Raw genomic sequence first — 19,039 nt, 5'->3', positions numbered from 1 at the left:
CTCTTTATATCCTCTGAGCTCTGTGAGAGCTGGCACTGGTTTTATCTTTCTCTCCCCAGTGCTTAGCTCAGTGCCAGTAACACAGCAGGCACTTAATAAATGTTTGATTTCATTGCTATAGGGACCTCCTTAGTGAGGGAGCTCCCTCTCCCGATGCAGGTTGGCACCTTCCCTACCATGTCCAGTCTCAGATCATGGCCACAGCACTGAAGTTCATGGTTTCATGAACAATCCTCTTATGCATATGTTGAAATATTCGTGTGAGATGAGACATGTTAATTGTGTGATTAAAAACCCCTCCCTATGTCTAGATATGGGTCTACATATAAATACACACATAGATGGCCATATGCCTATTTCTTTTTCCTTTTTTTTTTGCTAGGCAATGGGGTTAAGTGACTTGATCAGGGTCACACAGCTATTAAGTGTTATGTGTCTGAGGCCGGATTTGAACTCAGGTGCTCCTGAATCCAGGGCCGGCGCTCTATCCACTGCACCACCTAGAGGCCCTCATATGCCTGTTTCTAAAGGTTGGTTGATACCCTATGAAGCTATGATGAAGGGACTCACACAGACGCTGCTCCAGACACCTCGGAAATTCCCTGACCTTCTAGGAAGCCTTTCCTGTCTTAGGCGCCAGCCTGCCTTAATGTCTAGCTCACCAGACCCACCCTTCCCTCATTGGCCCTTGGGGGCTGGACTTGTACTGCAGATGCTTCCATACGTGAAGCTGGGTAAGTGACAAAGCTGTTTCCTTTTGGCTGTTGTCTCCCCAAAGAGACTTTAGGCTGCTGGAGGGGGAGGCAGGGACTTTGGTCCCTCTTCTGGGCCCCTGTTGTGGAGCTGAACTTCTATGGCCAGGTTCTAGTCTCTCTTACCTTGTTCTCCAATTGGGAAAATCAGACCCGGCTTCTCAAGGCCGGAAACTGCCCGATGCCCATAGACCAGCAGCCGCTGAAATGAATTGAAGGTGGACGGCAGTCTTTTATCTCCCCTCCTTGATGACAAGACCAGCATCCTGGTCCTCCTCCTTGCCTCATATCCTCTATTCAATGGGGAATCAATTAGTCTACAAGCACGTATGAAGTGCCATCCTTGTGCCAGACATGTATGTGTGTGTGCCCCGCAGAGCTTCCTGGGGAAATTCAGAATTCTTTGCCATATAACCAGTTGATTGAGAAAGCACGGCAGCTTCCAAATCTGAGGCTGAAGAAAGGGACCCTCGTGTCCAACCGACACAAGCCCTTTATTCTGCAAAGGAAGACCCTTTGGTCTAGAGAGGCTGAGTCACTTATCCAACGTCACACACGGGAAGAGATAGAGCCTAAATTCAAATCCAGGGCCCTGGACTCATTCCACTGTCCCACGTGGCCTTAGCAATAGGAGAGCTTTTCCTGAGTGTTCTAAGGTCATCCCAGGGCTGAATTTCACATTCTTCATTATCTCACTAATTACTCATTATAGCCTTAGGAGGTTGGTGCCATTAGTGTTATTGGCTTCATTTTATAGATCCTGGGATCATAGATTGAGAGCTGGGAGGCAGCTTAGAAACCTCCACGCCCAGCCTCCAGATGAGAAGACCGAGGACCAGAGACCGGGTCACCCCACCTTGCTGTCGCTCAGTTGCTTCAGTTGTTTCTGACTCCTCGTGACCCCGTTTAGGATTTTCTTGACAGATACTGGAGTGGTTTGCCATTTCCTTCTCTGGTTCATTTTACAGATGAGGAAACTGAGGCAAACAGCTTAAAGTGACTTGCCCAGGGTCACATAGCTACTAAGTGTCTGAGGCTGGATTGGAACTCAGGAAGAGAAGTCTCCAGGTCTGGTGGTCTAGCCGCTGCACCACCTAGCTGCTTCAGGTAAAGAAACCTAGGCTAGGAGGATTGAGGGGTCTGTCTGATCCAGAAGCAAGGGTCAAATGCCTCCCCAGCTCCAAGGCCAGTGATCCTTCCCTGATGACATTCTGCCTCTTGTAGATGGCACACAGCAAACTTGGGAGGCTTCTCAGATCCAGGAAGCCTTCTGTCAGCAGATCTGGAGAAGACCCTCCCACCCCCACCCCGACCCAAACCAGAGGCCCCTGGACCAGGTCATCTTTCCTCTGCCACGGCTTATCGGAGCTGTGTCTGCGCACATACACACAATGAACCAAGGTGACTCTGAGTAAGTCAAACCTTCATTATTTCATGCTCTGCATAGCCTAATTAGCCAGGTAAATGGCCCTGATTCTCCATTTTAGTTTTCATGTGTAGAGTCAGCCTTAATTTAAAGTCCCTCCACCCAGGGAATTTATTCTGGTTTCTGGTCTGGGGGGAGAAAGTATCCTCTACCCCATACTCGGCATCTCTAAATGTCCGTCTTGGGAGACCCAGACTCTAGACAAAACATAGAGGGGACGTGAGGCCCCGGGCAGCCGGTCACTGACTGTGCGTGGGTGGCCTGGAGCACGTGTGTGAGGGCCTCCCTCCATGACTGCACATTGATCTAATCAATAAATTCGTTCCTTATTAGTACATAATTGCATGTCCCCTTGCCATCGGACATCTAAAAGGCCGCCTCATTAGAAGGAACCGTCTTAGACCTTGGTGCATAAAGAAGGAAGTGGGCCTGTCAGATTGGGTCAGTCGACTCAAGGATGATGATAAAAACTGTCCCTCCGAATTAGGCCAGAGTCCCCCGAGGAGCAGCCGCCAGGCCCATCTCGGGTCCTCAATGCCCAACAGACAAAAGGTGCCAGGCAACTGATTACTCTGGGATCATTAATATGGATTTCGACCCATTGTTTCTGCAAAACTAGGCCGTGGGGAAGTTTTCCTTGGGGAAACAGAGTTGGTCCATCAATATGAAAAAAAAAAAAAAGAAAAGAAAAGAAAAGATTTCTGTGCTCAAGGGACTGAAGTCTTAGAAGGGAAAGTTCACCCCCGGCGGTTAATGAAGCCGATTTCATCTTCCCAGCCTCCCTGATGGTGTGTCCACTTCATGGCCAGAGACAATGCCCAGGCCTGGGGGGAGGGGAATGAAGGGAATACAGAATCCAGATAATAGGGTCAGACTCTTTTTCCTCATCTTACGCTTGGATTCAAGAAGTAAGGCAGTTAAGCAGTGTAGTGGATAGAACGCTGAACCTGGAAGACCAGTTCAAATCCTGCCTCAGACACTTACAAACCATGAGACCCAAGGCAGGTCACTTAAATCTCACTCAGCCTCAGTTTTCTCATCTATAAAATGGGAATAATAATAGCATTTACCTTGCCGCATTAACAACGGACAAATGAAATGTTCTAAGCGCTTTAAGAAGTTTCAAGAGCTATGGCAAGGCTAGCTTGAAGGAAGCTGACTTCCCAAGCATGCCTGAAGGACGAGACACGGCCTAGCATCTGGAAAAGAGAAGGGGGTGTGAGTGGACTGCACACTCACTCTGCATTAAGAATGGGATGACTCCAGTCGTCATGGCCTGGGGCCAGCGCCCACATGTGGGAAGTTCACTGTCCCGCTTTCCTCTGCCCTGGTCAGGATCCCATCTGGACCCTCCTTGGCTCGGTGCTGGGCATCACAGTTTGGGGAAGCATATTCATGACCTAGTGAGCATCCAGACAGGGAATCATACATTTCTAGAGTCTGCGCCATAGGAGAGGGCCTTGAATGAAAGCGTTAGGAGAATCAGGCAGAGGACCCAGGGGTACTTAACCCGGAGAGGAGACCGGAGAGCTGTCTTCCAGCACTCGGGGGGTGGGAGGGCCAGACTTTCTCTTTTTAGCCCTGGAGGAAAGAAGAGCATGGAGCAGAAGCTGCAGACTTGGGCTTGATGTCAAGACAAACTTCCTGCGTCTAGCGGGACCCCAAAGAGGGGCAGGCTGCCGGAGGAGGGGGTGGCCTCGGACCCTTCGTGCCGGGGCTGACTCCCCCCTCGTCAGGAATGTTATAACGACGTCGCTGCTGTCAGAGACTGGACCAGACGGCCTCTGAGGTCCTTTCGGCCCCCAACATTCTCCGTGTTCTCCGTGCTGTGTGGTCAGGCTTTGTAAACCTTCGACAGAAAGCCTGGCCTCCCAGAAGAACCAGGAAAGATTCCCTCTCCCAGCTCTTTGGTGGCATAAGCCGCCTCCCTTTGGCCCCAAATGCCCCAAAGCCAGGTGAGCGCCATTCCCCCTTCCCAAGGTCCTGTGGCGTCCTTAAGAGGCTGGGGGGCTCTCATCTCTACCATTGGCTTGAGGCTTTGAGGGGGTCCCCAGCACGCTGGTTCTATTTAACCACTGAGCGATCCCACCCCCTCTTACTTCCGATGCTTTTCCTCCTTCAACTATCTTCTCTTTAACCTGTCTCTAGTTTACTTTGTATCTTTGTAGTTGCCTCCGCCATTAGGTGTTTTCTAAATGTTTATTGATTTGAATTGAATTGAAAGTTATAGCAAGAAAGAGACCTGGGGGGCATAATCCACCCATGACCTCCTCAATCTCAGGAGCAGGAGGGGATTGGGTTTATCTCCGTTCCTATATAGCACCAGAGGCAGCTGGGGTGGCTCAGTGGATGGAGCACTGGGCCTGGAATCAGGAAGACCTGAGTTCAAATCAAGTTCAGACACTTACTTGCTGGGTGACTCTGGGCAAGTCACTTAGTCTCTGTTTGCCTTAATCCACAGGAGAAGGAAATGGCAAAGTACTCCAGTATCTTTGCCAAGAAAACCCCACAGTCAGTATTGGTGTGCTATGGCCCATGGAGTCATGAAGCATCAGACATGACTAAAAAACAGTAACATATATAAATAAGTCCCAAGTCCAAGGCCTCCCCTGGGCTTGAGTCCCTGGGACCTTGACTTCTTAGGGCTTCCTTGCTGGGTTGGTGGCAACCTCCATCCTAAATCCTGGCCCCAGTGTGCTCACGGCTCACACTCCCAGGACCAGGGACTCCACCCCCCTGCACCTAGATCAGAAGAGGACAGACTAAGGCCAAATCTCAGGGCCTCAGAACCTAAGGAGAAGGAGCAAAGGTGGCCCTTATCCCCACCTAGCTTATCTAAGACTTCCACCTTTGGGGAGACAGAGAGACAAGGAGGGAGAGACAGAGAAAGAGATAAGAAACAGAAACTCAGAGAGAGACAGGGAGAGACATAGACAGAGACAGACAGAGAGACAGAGACAGAGAGACAGAGACACAGAGAGAAAGAGACAGAGAGAGACAGGGAGGGAGATAAAGAGAGGAGAAACATACAAAGAGAGAGAAAGAGAGGGAGACAGAGATACAAAGAGAGAGAAAGGAAGGGAGAGAGATACAGAGAGACAGACAGAGAAACTATCTTTCAAACAGAGAGAGACAGAGAGGGAGAGAAAGAGAAAGAGAGACAGACAGACAGACAGAGACAGAGAAAGAAAGGGAGGGAGGAAGAGAGACAAAGAGAGAGAAAGGGAGGGAGAGAGATACAAAGAGAGACAGAGACAGAGAAAGACAGAGAGACACAGACAGACAAACAGAAAGAGAGAGAGAGAGAGAGATGGACAGAAAAGGAGGGAGCAAAAGAGAGAAAGACAAAGAGAAAGAAAGGAAGGGAGAGAGATACAGACAGAGAGAGGAAGAGAGACAGAGACGGACAGAGAGAGAGACAGAGAGAGAGATGAAAGACAGAAAGGGAGAGACACAGAGAAAGAGAAAGAGGCAGAGAGAAGAGAAAACAACTGTGATTTCCTCAGATCCATTTAAAGACACCGTCTCTCCTGTCTTCCCCCAGAAGCCCAGAAGCAGATCTCTGGCATCTCCCACCTGAGAGCCTCCTTCATAGGTGATCGGGGCATGTCCCAAAGCTCCCCTCCAGCAGCATGTGGCACAGACTACCCTCACAGAGCCAATGCCTTGTCGCTCCTTCACTCCCCGGCAGCCTTCCTCTGGATGGGATGCCTTCGTTTCATCAATGTCTGTTTTAATACATGGTGTCCAGAACTGAACACAATACAGTAGATGAGATCAGATCTGGACAGAGGATAGAGGAGCTCTCACTTGCTCTTCCAGGATTTGATGTCCCTCAATGTTGTTTTTTGTTTTTTCCCACTACTGTATCACACTGTTGACCCAGATTAAACTTGCAATCCTAAAACCCCCAAATTGTTTTCATACCAGCTGTAGTCTAGCTATGTGTCTCCCCATCTTGCTCTCGTGAAGCTGCTTTTGTAAACCTAAGTTTACCATGACATGTCCCTACTATATTCCAGCTTCTTAGATTTAGCCCAATATTCCAGGCTATCTTAAGCTTTTTGAATCCTGACATCGGTCCTAGCTTTGTGTCATCTGGAAATTTAACAAGCATGCAATGGATGGCTTCTTTATCTGAGTCACCGATTTAAAAAAAAAAAAATGGTTGAGAGCACAAAGCCAAGCATAGATTCCTGAGGCACTCCACTGGAGACCGCCTTCCAAAATGACAGATACCAAGTGCCTTACAGGGCTTTCAGATGAAGGAAAGGGAAAGTGTACATGGGGTGTCAGAAGGCTGCCTCTTCTCTAAGAGAGGGAAGGAATCTCAAGGGCCTGATCGGCATTATGTAAAACCATAGAATGTTGCAGTTGAGAGTCTGAAACCACATCCCTTTGGGCCTGGCTGTTCCTCCAGGTCCACCCACCTACAGAAAACCTGTTGAGAAAACCTCATCGTCCTGCAAGACGCATCAGTCTTGGGACTCCACCTCATCCCACTCTGTCCCTCAGACTGGAATGGGGTGCCATGGACACCCAAACTGTCAGAACATTCCCGATGCCTCACCCAGTTGCTTTTACATGGAGACTTCCCTGACTTCCACCACACTCCTGCATCAGATACTTCCCCTGACTCCTCTCCTCCCCCATCCGGCCCTTTTCAGCTTCCTTGTGTCTGTTATCTTCCCCCAGTAGATTGTAAGCTCCTGGAGGGAAGGGACTATCTTTTTTTTTTGTATCTTTATCCCCAGTGCTTAGCACTGTGCCTGGCACATAGTAGGAGTTTAATCAATATTTATTGCCCAACTGACTAAGGGTACAATTATCTAGCCCACCCCTCCCCAGCTTTTTTTATAAAAATAGCATGAGACTTTGTCCAGTACTTTGCAAATCATGGCATCTACAGCATTGCTCTGATGCTGCAGACACCACCTTTGTTGTTGTTGTTGTTGTTGTTTTTTAGGCAGTTGGGGTTAAGTGACTTGCCCAGGGTCACACAGCTAGTAAGTGTCAAGTGTTTGGTCTGAGGCTGGATTTGAACTCAGGTCCTCCCGACTTCAGGGCTGGTGCTTTATCCACTGCTCCACCTAGCTACCCCTCTTCCCTCATTTATCTGAAAGCCCTACAAGTCTCTGCAGCCATCCTTCCACCTGTCCCCACGGGGCCTCCCTCAGGCACAGGAGCTAAGTCAAGGCTCTTGGTTCCATCCTGCAAGTCCAGAAGCAGAAAAGTGAAATGGTTTGCCCTGGGGCCACACAGAAAGTCCAAGAAGATCCAGGCTTGGGACCCAGCCTCACACCGGACCAACTCTAACAGCCAGGTGACTTCCTACATCCTCTATTTCCCAAGAGTGATTGATGGCAGACGCTCGATTAAGATCTGTGAGCACATAGAGAAACGGGAGCGGGGAGGCTGGCACTCTTCTCTTGACATGGTAAAAAAAAATAAGATAATAAAAGTGATTTCTGCAAAATTCTTCAGTGCAGGCTGTGTTTGGCAGGGAGTGGGGGGAGGACCAGCTGTCTGTCTTTTTGGGTTACTGGATAAATGGAGGAGTTAATACAAAGTTTCCACTCACACAGCATGAAAGACACTGTGGTCAAGCATTCAAAGTTGGTTGTTCCAGATCATCCAAAGAGATGGGCACGCCAGCTGCTTCACGAACTGACATCACCCATTCTGCCACATAAGCACGTCTTCCAGGGCCTAGGGTGGGCGGGGACTGGGGGGAGATGGGGCAGCGCTAGCATCCTCGAAGCTAGAAGCATGACCAGGAAGGGTCTCGATGACCTAATTGCTAGGCAAGGAGGGCAGGGCTCAGTTCCCTGAACCATATTCTAGGAACAACTTTGATAAACTGGAGAGTGTTGAGGGGGGCACCCAGGATGGTGATAGGACTGGAGACCACACCCTATGATTGAAGGAATTAGCGCTGAAGAGAAGGCTTGGGAGGGGGGAGTCCTTTGGAGGACTGGAGGAGACAGCCAGGGACAGTTCTTCTTAGAAGAACTTGGGTATAAGGTAGAAAACTTGGTCACAGAACCCAGTTGTTAGAACCAGGGACCACGGTCAGAGGAGAGAATGGACATGAGGTTCAATCAATGCTGAGACCTCCAAATTATGGGTGTGGGTGGAGGGTCCTTCTATTTCTAATGCCTGGAAGTCCTAGGGCCTTTCAACCTGAGGCAGGACTGAGCCTGCTGGTAAAAGAAGGGAAAGGAGTAAGTAGCAATCACTGAGGAGGTCAGAGAGAAGAGCCAGTTACTACCAGTACAGAGAGCCGCCATCTTGGTGGGCCCAGGACCACTTGAATCAGGGCCCTGCTCCCACTACTTGGTGCACACTCCATCTTCTCTTTCAGCATCTAGAGAAAGACACCAATGGCAACCTGCTTACAGCATACTTGGATGTCCCAGGTTAACTTATGTTTTATTGGAAAAAGCATTATTATTATTATGAGAGACAACAATATCTGAGTCGTTTGGCTATAGCATTCATTCATTACTTTGATAAACTCTTTTGGTGATGACGTTAATTCAGTTATTTTAAAATGATGATCGGTCCTCCAAAGCACGAGATTCGGCTTGAAAACCCGGGTTCACACCCTGGCTTTGGCACTTCCTCCCTGTGTGACCTCCCTCTTCAGGCCTGAGGTGGGTGACCCGAGGCCTCCTCCATCTCTCAGCCCTACGCCCCTGTGATCCTGATGGGCCTTCCAGTCTGGGTGAGTCCCATGATTTCCAGTGAGCATGAAGCCATAAACCACAGCTCCTTCTCCTCCTCCTCCTCCTCCCAGGGCCTGATGACATAAGCCCTTCAAGTCCGTGCTGGAGACTTCCGAGAGGTCCCCCTCGCTGTATGAATCAGGGGATCGCAGGGCAGTAAAATTCGAAACCTGGAGCTGGGAGGAACCTCAGAAGAGACCTCATCCAATCCCTTCATTTTACACATAAGGAAACTGAGGCCCAGAGAGGTTAACAGGAAGACTCAGATTTAGAGCTAGCTCATTTTACATATTATAGATTCGTGGAACAAGAACTGGAAGGGGAGCCCCCACAGGCCATCTGGTCCAAGCCCTCCTTCACTTTACAGATGAGGAAACTGAGGGTTAGGCTGATAAATTTGGAGGTAGAAGCAGCTTTAGACATCATCTGGTTCAACTTCCTTATTTTACGGATAAGGAAACTGAGGCCTACGTAGGTGCAGTGACTTATCCCAGGTCGCAAAAGCAGGATTTGAATCCAGTGCCTCTGACTCCCCGTCGGGGCCCTTTCAAGGCCTCAGATTTCTCAGCCTCTGGATGAAGCTGCACAGGCTGAGCCAGACCCAGGGTTTTCTTCTGGTGTTTGGTGTCTGTCAAACTAAACAAGAGATAAGCAGCGCAGCTGTGCTCACTTGATACTGCCCGGATGCCCCCAGATATCGCCCCAATTTAGCCCCCCAGATGTTGCCCCCAGATAGCGCCCCCCAGGTATCACCCCCCAGATATTGCCCCCACATGTTGCCCCAGATATCATCCCCCAGATGTCGTCTCCAGATGTCACCCCAGATGTCACCCCCATATGTCTCCCCCAGATATTGCCTCCCCCAATGTCACCCCCCAGATGTGGCCCCCAGATATTGCCAGGAGGAGGAAGAACAGGGGCTCAGTGAGAAGCCAGAGGCTCTTCGCATTCCAGCGGCCACTTAGGCATTTCACTCGCTCTGTTTCATTTCGCGGGCAAAATGCCTTCCCAGGCCCTCCCCATTTTACGCGGATTAGACCAAAATTGGAGCTGGGATGGGCTTTAATTGTCGCCTTTGTTTAGGGAGATTGTTGGCAAAGGAGGCCAAGAAAAAGGAAACACGTTCCCAAGGATGGGCCCCACAGATGGAGAGAGGGGAGACAGCTGCCGCGAGGCAGAGCCACGAGGAAAGGAGCCGGGCGTCCCCGCAGCAGGCCTGCTTCCCCCCGGCTTGTATTACCAAAGGGCTTTTGTCTGAAGGCCAGAGGCCCACCCAGGCCTGGAGTTCAGAGCCCAGCGGAGAAGAGACACCCATCCGTGCTCCCTTCACCCCACTGAAGACCTGGTCCACGGTCAGGACACGGCAGACTGACCGGGAGCTGGCTGGGTGCCCTAGAGCCTTTCTGCCAGAGGGACCTTGGAGATGACCTAGGTAGAGAATCCAGAGCCTCAGAGGTCAGTGGGTCCGACACAGACCTCCACATGTGTCTCAACAAGCCTTGGCTTGGAGGTCTCCAGGACCGAGGAGTCCTTACCTCCCGGGCAGCTCCTCACTGCTAGGAAGTACTCCCTTGCCTTGAGGCCTGATTTGCTTCCTTGCAATGCTCCCCCCGCCCTCCCCGTTCCCCACCTTTGCTTTCTGGGGTCAAACAGGAGGAGTGTGATTGATCCTTCTCCTAAGGGCTTGATGGCCCCTCAAATGCTTGAAGGCTGCTGCCGTTAAACACGTTTCCCCCCGCCCCCCACCAAGCCTTCTCTTCTCCGGGACAAGGTCTCCTTTTCCTTCCAGTGAACCACACAGAACAAGGGCTCAGGGCCCAACTACACCCCTCTCCTGCTCTTCTCCTCTGGATGCCTTTATCTCATCGACATCCTTCCCAAACGGGGGCACCCTGGACCAGACACAAGATGGTAACAGGAAACCGGGACCCCTCTCCCTCTTCAGAGCTATCCCAACTCAAGAAGGCCACTCACCATTAGCCTATGGACTCCTTGAGAGCAGACTGTCTTTTACGTTTCTTCATGTCCTCAGCTCTTAGCACAGTGCCTGGTACATAGAAGGTGCTTAATAAATGCTCACTGATTTTACCGTCTCAACTAATCATCATGCCTCTCCAGCCGCAGTGTGAACTGATGGGTGACGGTGGGTGCAAGAGACAACTCTCAACTACTAGAAAAGCTTCAGGAAGACCTAATGGCGTGATTTCAGGCATTGTGCAGCTCAAGGGTATCTCTGTAAGAGGTAGAATTTCCCAGGGGCCCTCCGACACCCCCTATCTCCTGGAAGCCAGCCGAGTTTTGCGTTGTTACCACACTTCCAGCGTCCGGCCAAGTACAACCAGAATCGGAATCACCAAATCTCAAAGGTTTCAGGCCAAACCAGCGTCGGACCAAGATTCTCTTCTGACATATCCCTCACAAATGGTCCTCCAGTCTCTGCTTGGAGACCCCCCCCCACTAACTCCCATTTTGCTTTGGGGCAGCTGGGATCATTAGGCAATTGTCTCGCATTCAGACTAGCTTGCCCTCTGTGCCTCTAGCTTGCCTTCCTTCCCTCCTCTGCTGCTCCTGGTTGTACCCCATGGGGCCCAGAAAAACAAAGCTCATCCCCTTCCATCACTACCTATCCAGGGCTTCTCATCTCTATTGGAAGACAGCCCTCTTCTTGTCTCCAGGCTAAACACCCCCCAGTACCTTCAACAGAGCCTCACACAGCATGTGCTCTCACCATCACGTTCACTCCCTCCTTTGGCATATTCTTCCTGAAAGATGGTGCCCCAAAGGAAGCAGGCACTGCTACATCTTTAGTCAATTCAGCCCAATTCAATTTAACAAGCTTTATAAATTTCCTGTTATGAGCCAGGTGCCTGGGATATAAAAAGGAAATAATTTCTCCTTTCAAGTAGCTTACATTCTACCGGCAGGAACCGACAACCACACAGAGATAAGTACACACAAAGTAATGTGCAGGAAAGTGTACCAGCTGGGGAGGAAGGCGCCAATCAGGAAAGGTCTCCTGTGGGAGATGGCACCTGAATTCAGTCCTGAGGGAGCTAGGGATTCACAGAGACAAAGGGAAAATGGCACAGCACTCCAGGCATGGGCATGGCCTCAGCTCACCCCTTGCTGAGATCCCAAGGGCTTGGCCACCACATCATAATTGAGACATACTGAGTTTGCTCTCCATGAAAATTCTGTTTTCTGTGGAACTGTAGCTATACTCTTCCCCCATCTTGTACTTGGGAAGTTGATTTTTTGGAACCAAGGTGTAAGACTTTTCATTGATTCCCCCATGCATCTCATCTTATTGCATTCATCCCAATGCTCTAGTCTGTCAGATGTCTTTGAGTCCTGACCATCATCCAGGGTGCTTGCTCTCCTCCCAGCTTTGCACCATCCACAAGCCCACCATCTATGTCTTCATCCAAGCCACTGGTAAAAGGCATTAACTGGCTCAGGGTCATGCACAGATACTTGGGGCACTACCAGAGACCCCTAACTTGGTGTGTGATTCTCAATGACCACCCTTCTGGTTCAGCCATCCTGACACGGCTGAATGTCTCTAACTACGCTACCATCCAGCCCCCCATTTCTGCATTTTTGCCACAAGAAGAGCACGAGAGATTTTTATCAAATACCTCATCAAAATCTGGGCAAGCCCCATCAGGGTCTTCTTGTCATTTACCCCTTAGTGACCTGTTGAGAAAAGGGAAATGAGGTGTGGCCAGGACACGCTGTCCTTGATGAGACTGGGCTGGCTCTTTATTGCTGTCCCCCCATCTTCTTTCTAAAGGTTTCCTCATGCTCTCCTTAATAACACGTCTCCTTAAAAAATATCAGGGCATGTTTCATGTGTGTTATCCCTAAGTGATGCTTTGCCCAGTCAGCTTTCAGGGTCTTCAGACTGAATGTCTCCCTATCTGCTCCAAAGCTGGGTAACTTAAGGACTTCCAGAGACTGAAGGGTAAGCGTCCTGACAAAGCTCACTCCTTCACAGCCCAAATGGCCTGTCCGGACCACACAAGTAGGATTGTCTGTGTGTGGACAATACAGATAAGCACATAGAAAATTTATACTAGATAAAAGCAAAGAAATAATGGAGATAGAGGCATTAATAAAGGGGGGGGGCTTATGAAGGAAAATTGGAGCTAAAAACTCCCTCCCTCCAGTGTCACTCACAGGTGGTCCTCTAGTCTCTGCTTGAACACTTTTAGTGATGGGGAGCTCACTCTCTCACAAAGCACCCCATTGAATCATCCGAGAGGGCTGATTGTGAGAAACCCCTTCCTCATATTGACTCAAAGTCAGCCTCCTCATTACTTCTTCCCAAATGGCCCAAGGTCTACCTCAGGGCTCTTCAGATACCTGAAGACCGTGATGGGGGTGGGGGAGATAGAAGGGGAAGAGAGTCAGACTGGATGACGCCAGGCCCCCAGCTCCATGTCTCTGACCTCTCAGTCACCGAGGGCCAATGTTTGCAGTGACAAGTTGGGGGCAGCATCCACAGAGCTGGTGGCTGGGCCAGCCAGGCCACTGGTCACTCATGTTGCCGCTGATCTGTTGACAGAAGAGAGAAAAAACACTGCCTAGAGATGACACTGGTAAATACTGTAGAGAATACCGGGGGAGGAGGAGAGTTGGGAGGCTGCTCTCCTACCCCACCCCACCCCACCCCACTGCCCCCAGCATCAGCCTGGACTGTTTGTAGCTGGAGCAAAGTCACTGTGACGTCGAAGAGTCAGCTCACTCCAAGGATACCTTGACGCGGAATGGACCTGGGGAAAGGAAGGTGATCTTCGAATATATCACCACTCCTCCCTCTCTGTACTAATCGTTTATTTATTTAGTTTACTTTTCTGGACTCAGAATGGAAAGATCTGGATTCAAGTCCTGACTAAGTGTGTGACCTTGGGCAAGTCGCTTCCCTTCCTTAATCACGCATTTCATGGGATTTAGGTCAGGAATGGACCTCAGAGGCTGCTAGTCCAACCTCATCATTTTATAGAAGGGGAAACTGAGGCCCAGAGAGGAAAAGTGACTTTGCCCAAGGACGAATGTCAGAACCAAGGTTTGAAGCCAGGTTCTCTGACTGCCAACCCAGCACTCAATCTGTTATGCTATCTTGACCAGACAGGTTTCCTCCTCTGTGAAGGGGAGCTGATGATGTTGGCTCGACCTACTCACAGGACTGTTCTGAAGACAGCGTTGGGTGGATTTTTCTTACATGACTTCATCTTCTCTTTACCATACACTCTGTGGTAGGAGGGAGAAGGAGGCAGCCCAGAAAGGTCACCCAGACAGTTAGGAGCTCAGCCAAGATCAGAACCCAGGTCTGCTGGTCCAAAGCCCTGAGCCCCGTTGTTCCAGCTGGGCCAGACAAGAAGAGCCTTCTCTTCCTAAGCTCAGTAGAGGCTCCCTGGAAGTGGCCCCAGCTGGGCACTGTGGGTGTTGTTGTTAGGGCTTTTTTTTTCTTCAGTAAACACCACCTGAATCCAGGGGCATTGTGTTATCTCCTCGCCCACCTCTAAATGTGGTCGCTTCTGAAGAGGAACGCTAGGTCAGAAAGCAGAAGAAGAATATTGACTCTCTGTGAACCGAGAATCCAGGAAAGGGACTTAGGCGACAAGCAAGGGACAGAAGAAGTGGAGAAAAAGACGTGACTCATCAAAATTGCCTCTTCATTGTGAAATGGAATGGAATTTGAGGGGGGAGGGAATGTCAGAGAGAGGAAAATCAGTCCCATGAAATCAGGGCATGCCAATGAAGAAGAAGAAGGCGTCCTGGCTCCCACGAGCTTCCTGGAGGTGGGCTTTTGATGGGACAGCAGAGCACTAGCCTCAGTTTCCTCATCTGTAAAATGAGGATAATATTTATACTGGCTTTTCCCACATCACAGATGGATTGTTTGGAAGGCATTGAGCACATATCATGGGCTGGAGAATTGCAGAATGTAAGCCCCCTGAGGTCAGGGGCTCGTTTGTTGTGGTTTTTGATTTTGCATTCCCATTGCTTAGGACTGTGCCTGACACATAGCAGGTACTTAATAAATGCTCCTTAACTTGATTTGACCTTGTTATAGAGATAGGCACAGAGAGGACAAAAGAAAAGATGTCAGCAAACACGACTAAAATCAGAGCAATATCAAAGCTCCAGGACTGTGCCAAAGCCTTTCATTAGAAGACTTTCTTCCCAAGGAGTCGGTTAGTATCTCTGCATGTCTGAGGCTCGAGCAGCACCTGGCTCACTGGCGGTATTTAGTAAATGCTTGTTAGTATATCACAGAACATAACGTAACATAATATGTAATGGACTATTATAGAATATGATATTTTGATATATGAAATAACATATAACACCTTAATCATATGATAATAGCTAATAATAAAAAGAGTTAACACTTACATCACTCTTTGTCAAATGTTTTACATACGTTATCTCATTTGGTCCTCACAACAACCCTGAGAAATAGGTTATTATCCCCGCTTTACAAATGAGAAAACTGAGGCAGACAGAGGTTAAGTGACTTGCCCTGGGTCACACAGATAATCAGTGTCTGAGGTTGAATTTGAACTCAGGTCTTCCTGATTTCAGGCCCAGAGCTCCGTATGCTGTGTCACTCGAATAGTTCTTTCTAAATGTTCTCCCTTCATTAATTGGTTCTACCGCATGGCAGAATACTGAGAGTGCTAGGGTTGGAGTCAGGAGACATGGGTTCTGTCTCTCACAATGATTAGCTGGGTGTGACTAAGACTGGTCTTTTGCTGTCTCTCAGCCTCTGTTTCCTCCTCAGCAAAATGAGAAGATTATCCTAGCCTCAAAGGAGTGTTAGTAGGATCATAAAACACAGGGTTAGAGCAAGAAGTGACCTTTGACAGCAACCAGTTCAGTTCCCTCGTTTTACAGATGAGTAAACTGAGGCCCTGTGAGGTGAGGTCCAGATATGTAGGGAAAGGGTTTTAAAAGGTTTTATAGCAATTTCAGCTTTTATTTATTGCCCAGGAACCATCTCAGGGATTCTGTGGAGGAAGGAGCTTGAGGGAAAAAAACAATCACACCCTCAGACTCCACATACCCACTCCCCCAAATGGGTGGGCACATCCATACATACACATGCAGAGACACACGCAGACACATGCATACACCTTTCTCTCCCGTTTTACAAACTGAAAAGTCTTGCGTAAAGAAAGCAGAAACACGTTACATTGAGCCTAGCCTACTTTCACTAAGGAGTGCATGTGTGTGCGTGTGTGCTGTCCTAAGTGCATGTGTGCACACTTGTATAATTCTCAGTCTGGCAATGTATATACAAGTGGGTGTAACTAATTAAAATCGGTGAAAAATATGTCCTTGACCACCTGGAAAAGGTTGGGTCTCTGCTCATCCTGCCAATGGGTACATTTAGGTTATGGCTGGGAGAGCTCAGGAAGCACTCAGTGGCTGAGATGGTGACTAAACTAAGTACCTCGCCAAAATTAATCAGAGCTCACAATTCTAGAGCTCGTTAAAGTTAGGAAAGCACTTACCAGATTATATCTTATTTGATCCTCACGACAACCCAGTGAGGTAGATGCCATTATTATCTCCACTTTACAAATGAGGAAACTAAGGCTGAGAAAGTTCAACTGATTTGTCCAGGGTCACACAGGTCACTTGAGGTCATTCACTTTCTGAGGAAGGGATCAGACTTGGATCTTCCCGACTCCACAGCCAAAACTCTGTTCCCTAAATTATCTGGTTTTGAGGTTCATTGACCCAGGGTCATCTGCAGGGGGACAGATGAGGTGAACTCTCAGGATCCCCTCCTGACCTGCAGTTCTTTATGAGTTAATGCTGATTCTCCTCCTGGGGAGGTTCTTGAGGGTCCATCTTTGGTGACACTGGGGACTCCATTCCTGCTCTGGCAACCCCTCCTTCGCCCCTCCCAGCCGGTCCTGAGCAGGGGGTCTGGCTAGGGACTAAAGCCGGCCGGGAAACTCCATGTGAGCACCAAAGCACATAGTTGAGGTTTCTCTGTTGGGCTTTTTTTTTATTTCTTCTTTTCCCTTTCCCCTCCTTTTTCCCAACCCCCAAAGCCATACTGATGGCTCCCAAGCCTTTGGAGTTCACCCCAGCAATCATACCAGCTTTCATCCATGAAAACCATGGGATTGGGAACGGATCACTTGGTCAGGCTCTTGCCTGGCGCCGGTTCTGGCGGCCTTGCCAGCATTCCCAGTGGGCTCCCTAGGGGCTCCCGAGGGCTTCCATTACCACCAGAGAGCTGGGTATTTTGGGTGATGTCCCCTGAATGAAAACAGGGAAGGAATGCAAGAGGGAAGGGCTCCCTGAGGTTTGGGTGTGGTGTCTGGTTGGGGGCACTGAGAGAGGAAGAGGGACAGGAAGGAGAAAGAAGAGAAAGAAAGCTGAGTGAGGCAAGGACATTGTTCCCCACCCTTGCCAAAGGCAAGGAGCAGGGGTGCTCCTTGGGGAAGCCCCTGAGAAGCGGGGAAGCCAGCATCAGGGAAAGGGGAGGGAAATAACCTGACCATCGACAATCAGTCCACTTGGGTTGTCACTGGAACAGTGAGCAGCCTGGAGCATTTTCACCATGAGAAAACTCCAATGTGGTTCCAATCAGCCAGGCTCTCTCCATCTGGGAAGCAAGCTTTAACCCCTGTTTTCTCTAGTCCTGACACTGCCACTCACTCACTGAGTGACCTTGGGCAAGACCCCTTCTCCTTCTCTGGGCTTCAGTTTCCTCACTTGTCAAATGAGGTGGGACAAGACAGCGTTGAAGGTCGCTTCTGTCTTCTATGACTTTGTGGTACCTTGGAAAGAACACTGGCTCCGGATTCAAAGACCTTGGATTCAAACCTTGTCTCTGCTACTTAGAATCTGTATGACTCTGGGCAATCATTTAACTTCTCTGGGCCTCAGTTTCCTTATATGTAAGATGAGTAGGGTTGAACCAGACCTCTGAGATGTCTTCCAGCTCTAAATCTATGGTCCCATGACTATGGAATAAGCCAAGAGCCTTCTCTTTTCTTATCCATTCAGTTAGACAAACATGTGTGAAGGATGACCCTTCAGGGGTGGAAGCTATTGCAATGGTCCAGAGAGGAAATGGGGGCCACAATGAGGGTGATGGCTGCAAGTGGAGATGAAGAGAACACATGCAAGGCTCTGTGCTGGGTACTGGAGACACAAAGACATAAATGAAAAAGTATCCCTGCCCTCAGGAAGTTTACACTCTATTGAGAGATAGAATATATAAATAGATAATACAAGGGAATTGGAGGAGGGATATAACAATAAGGAGTGGGGAGGGGGCATCAGGAAAGGCTTCGTGTAGAAGGTGGCTGTGCTTAGAAGGAAGCTGGGCATGCCAAGAGGCAGAGGTATATGCAAAGGCATGCACACAAGAGGTGAAACATTATATACAGGGAAGGCCTTTCTCTTCCTCTCTTCAAAGCACCCTTTTTCTACTCCTCTGATTAGTGATGGAGCAAACAAGGAAGAAGCTTCTCTGCTAGTGCTAGGGCAGACGTCATTTGGGTCCTTTCCCCAAGTCATCACGGGGTGCTCCCTTGTCCTTCTCTCAGAAATCTATGCACCGGCTAGGCCATGGTGAGAGAAAGCCTTTGCCTCTCATTCCAAGGCAGGCCTTTCAGAGAACTCTCTATTTAGCCCTTTGGTGACTAGCCAGCTGAAGAGGCTGAGCTGGACAACCTCCAGACCCTATCAATGCCACTCCTTTATCAGCTCTTGGGTGGATTCTGGCTCCAGAGAGCGGGAGCTTGGGCCTGAAGATCACACCCAAGACTCCATTAGGCTTCTGGAGAGGCCAATGTGGGACGGGGGGAGGAGGAACTCCTCCAGCTAACCCTGGATGCCAGTTACATCCTGCCGAGTGGGCTGACCAAGCAGTGTGGGCACTGGCATTGTTCAGATGGATGGGACACAGCGCCAAAAGAGACTGGTTAATTAACCGACTTGGAGGGAGATGAGAAGACAATTGCCATGTTGTCTGACCTGTCATGAGCTATAACAATGTTTACTTACCCAGGAATTGCTGCTAGAAATACGCAGCACATGGGTCCAAAGGGCAATGCGTAATTTTCATTGTAATTTACGGGCTGATCAAAGAGCCTTTG

Source organism: Vombatus ursinus, unplaced genomic scaffold (genome assembly GCF_900497805.2).
Source record: "Vombatus ursinus unplaced genomic scaffold, bare-nosed wombat genome assembly UNPS02011369.1, whole genome shotgun sequence".
In the NCBI taxonomy this organism is placed as follows: Eukaryota; Metazoa; Chordata; class Mammalia; order Diprotodontia; family Vombatidae; genus Vombatus; species Vombatus ursinus.
Note: the sequence above shows the minus strand (reverse complement) of the source record.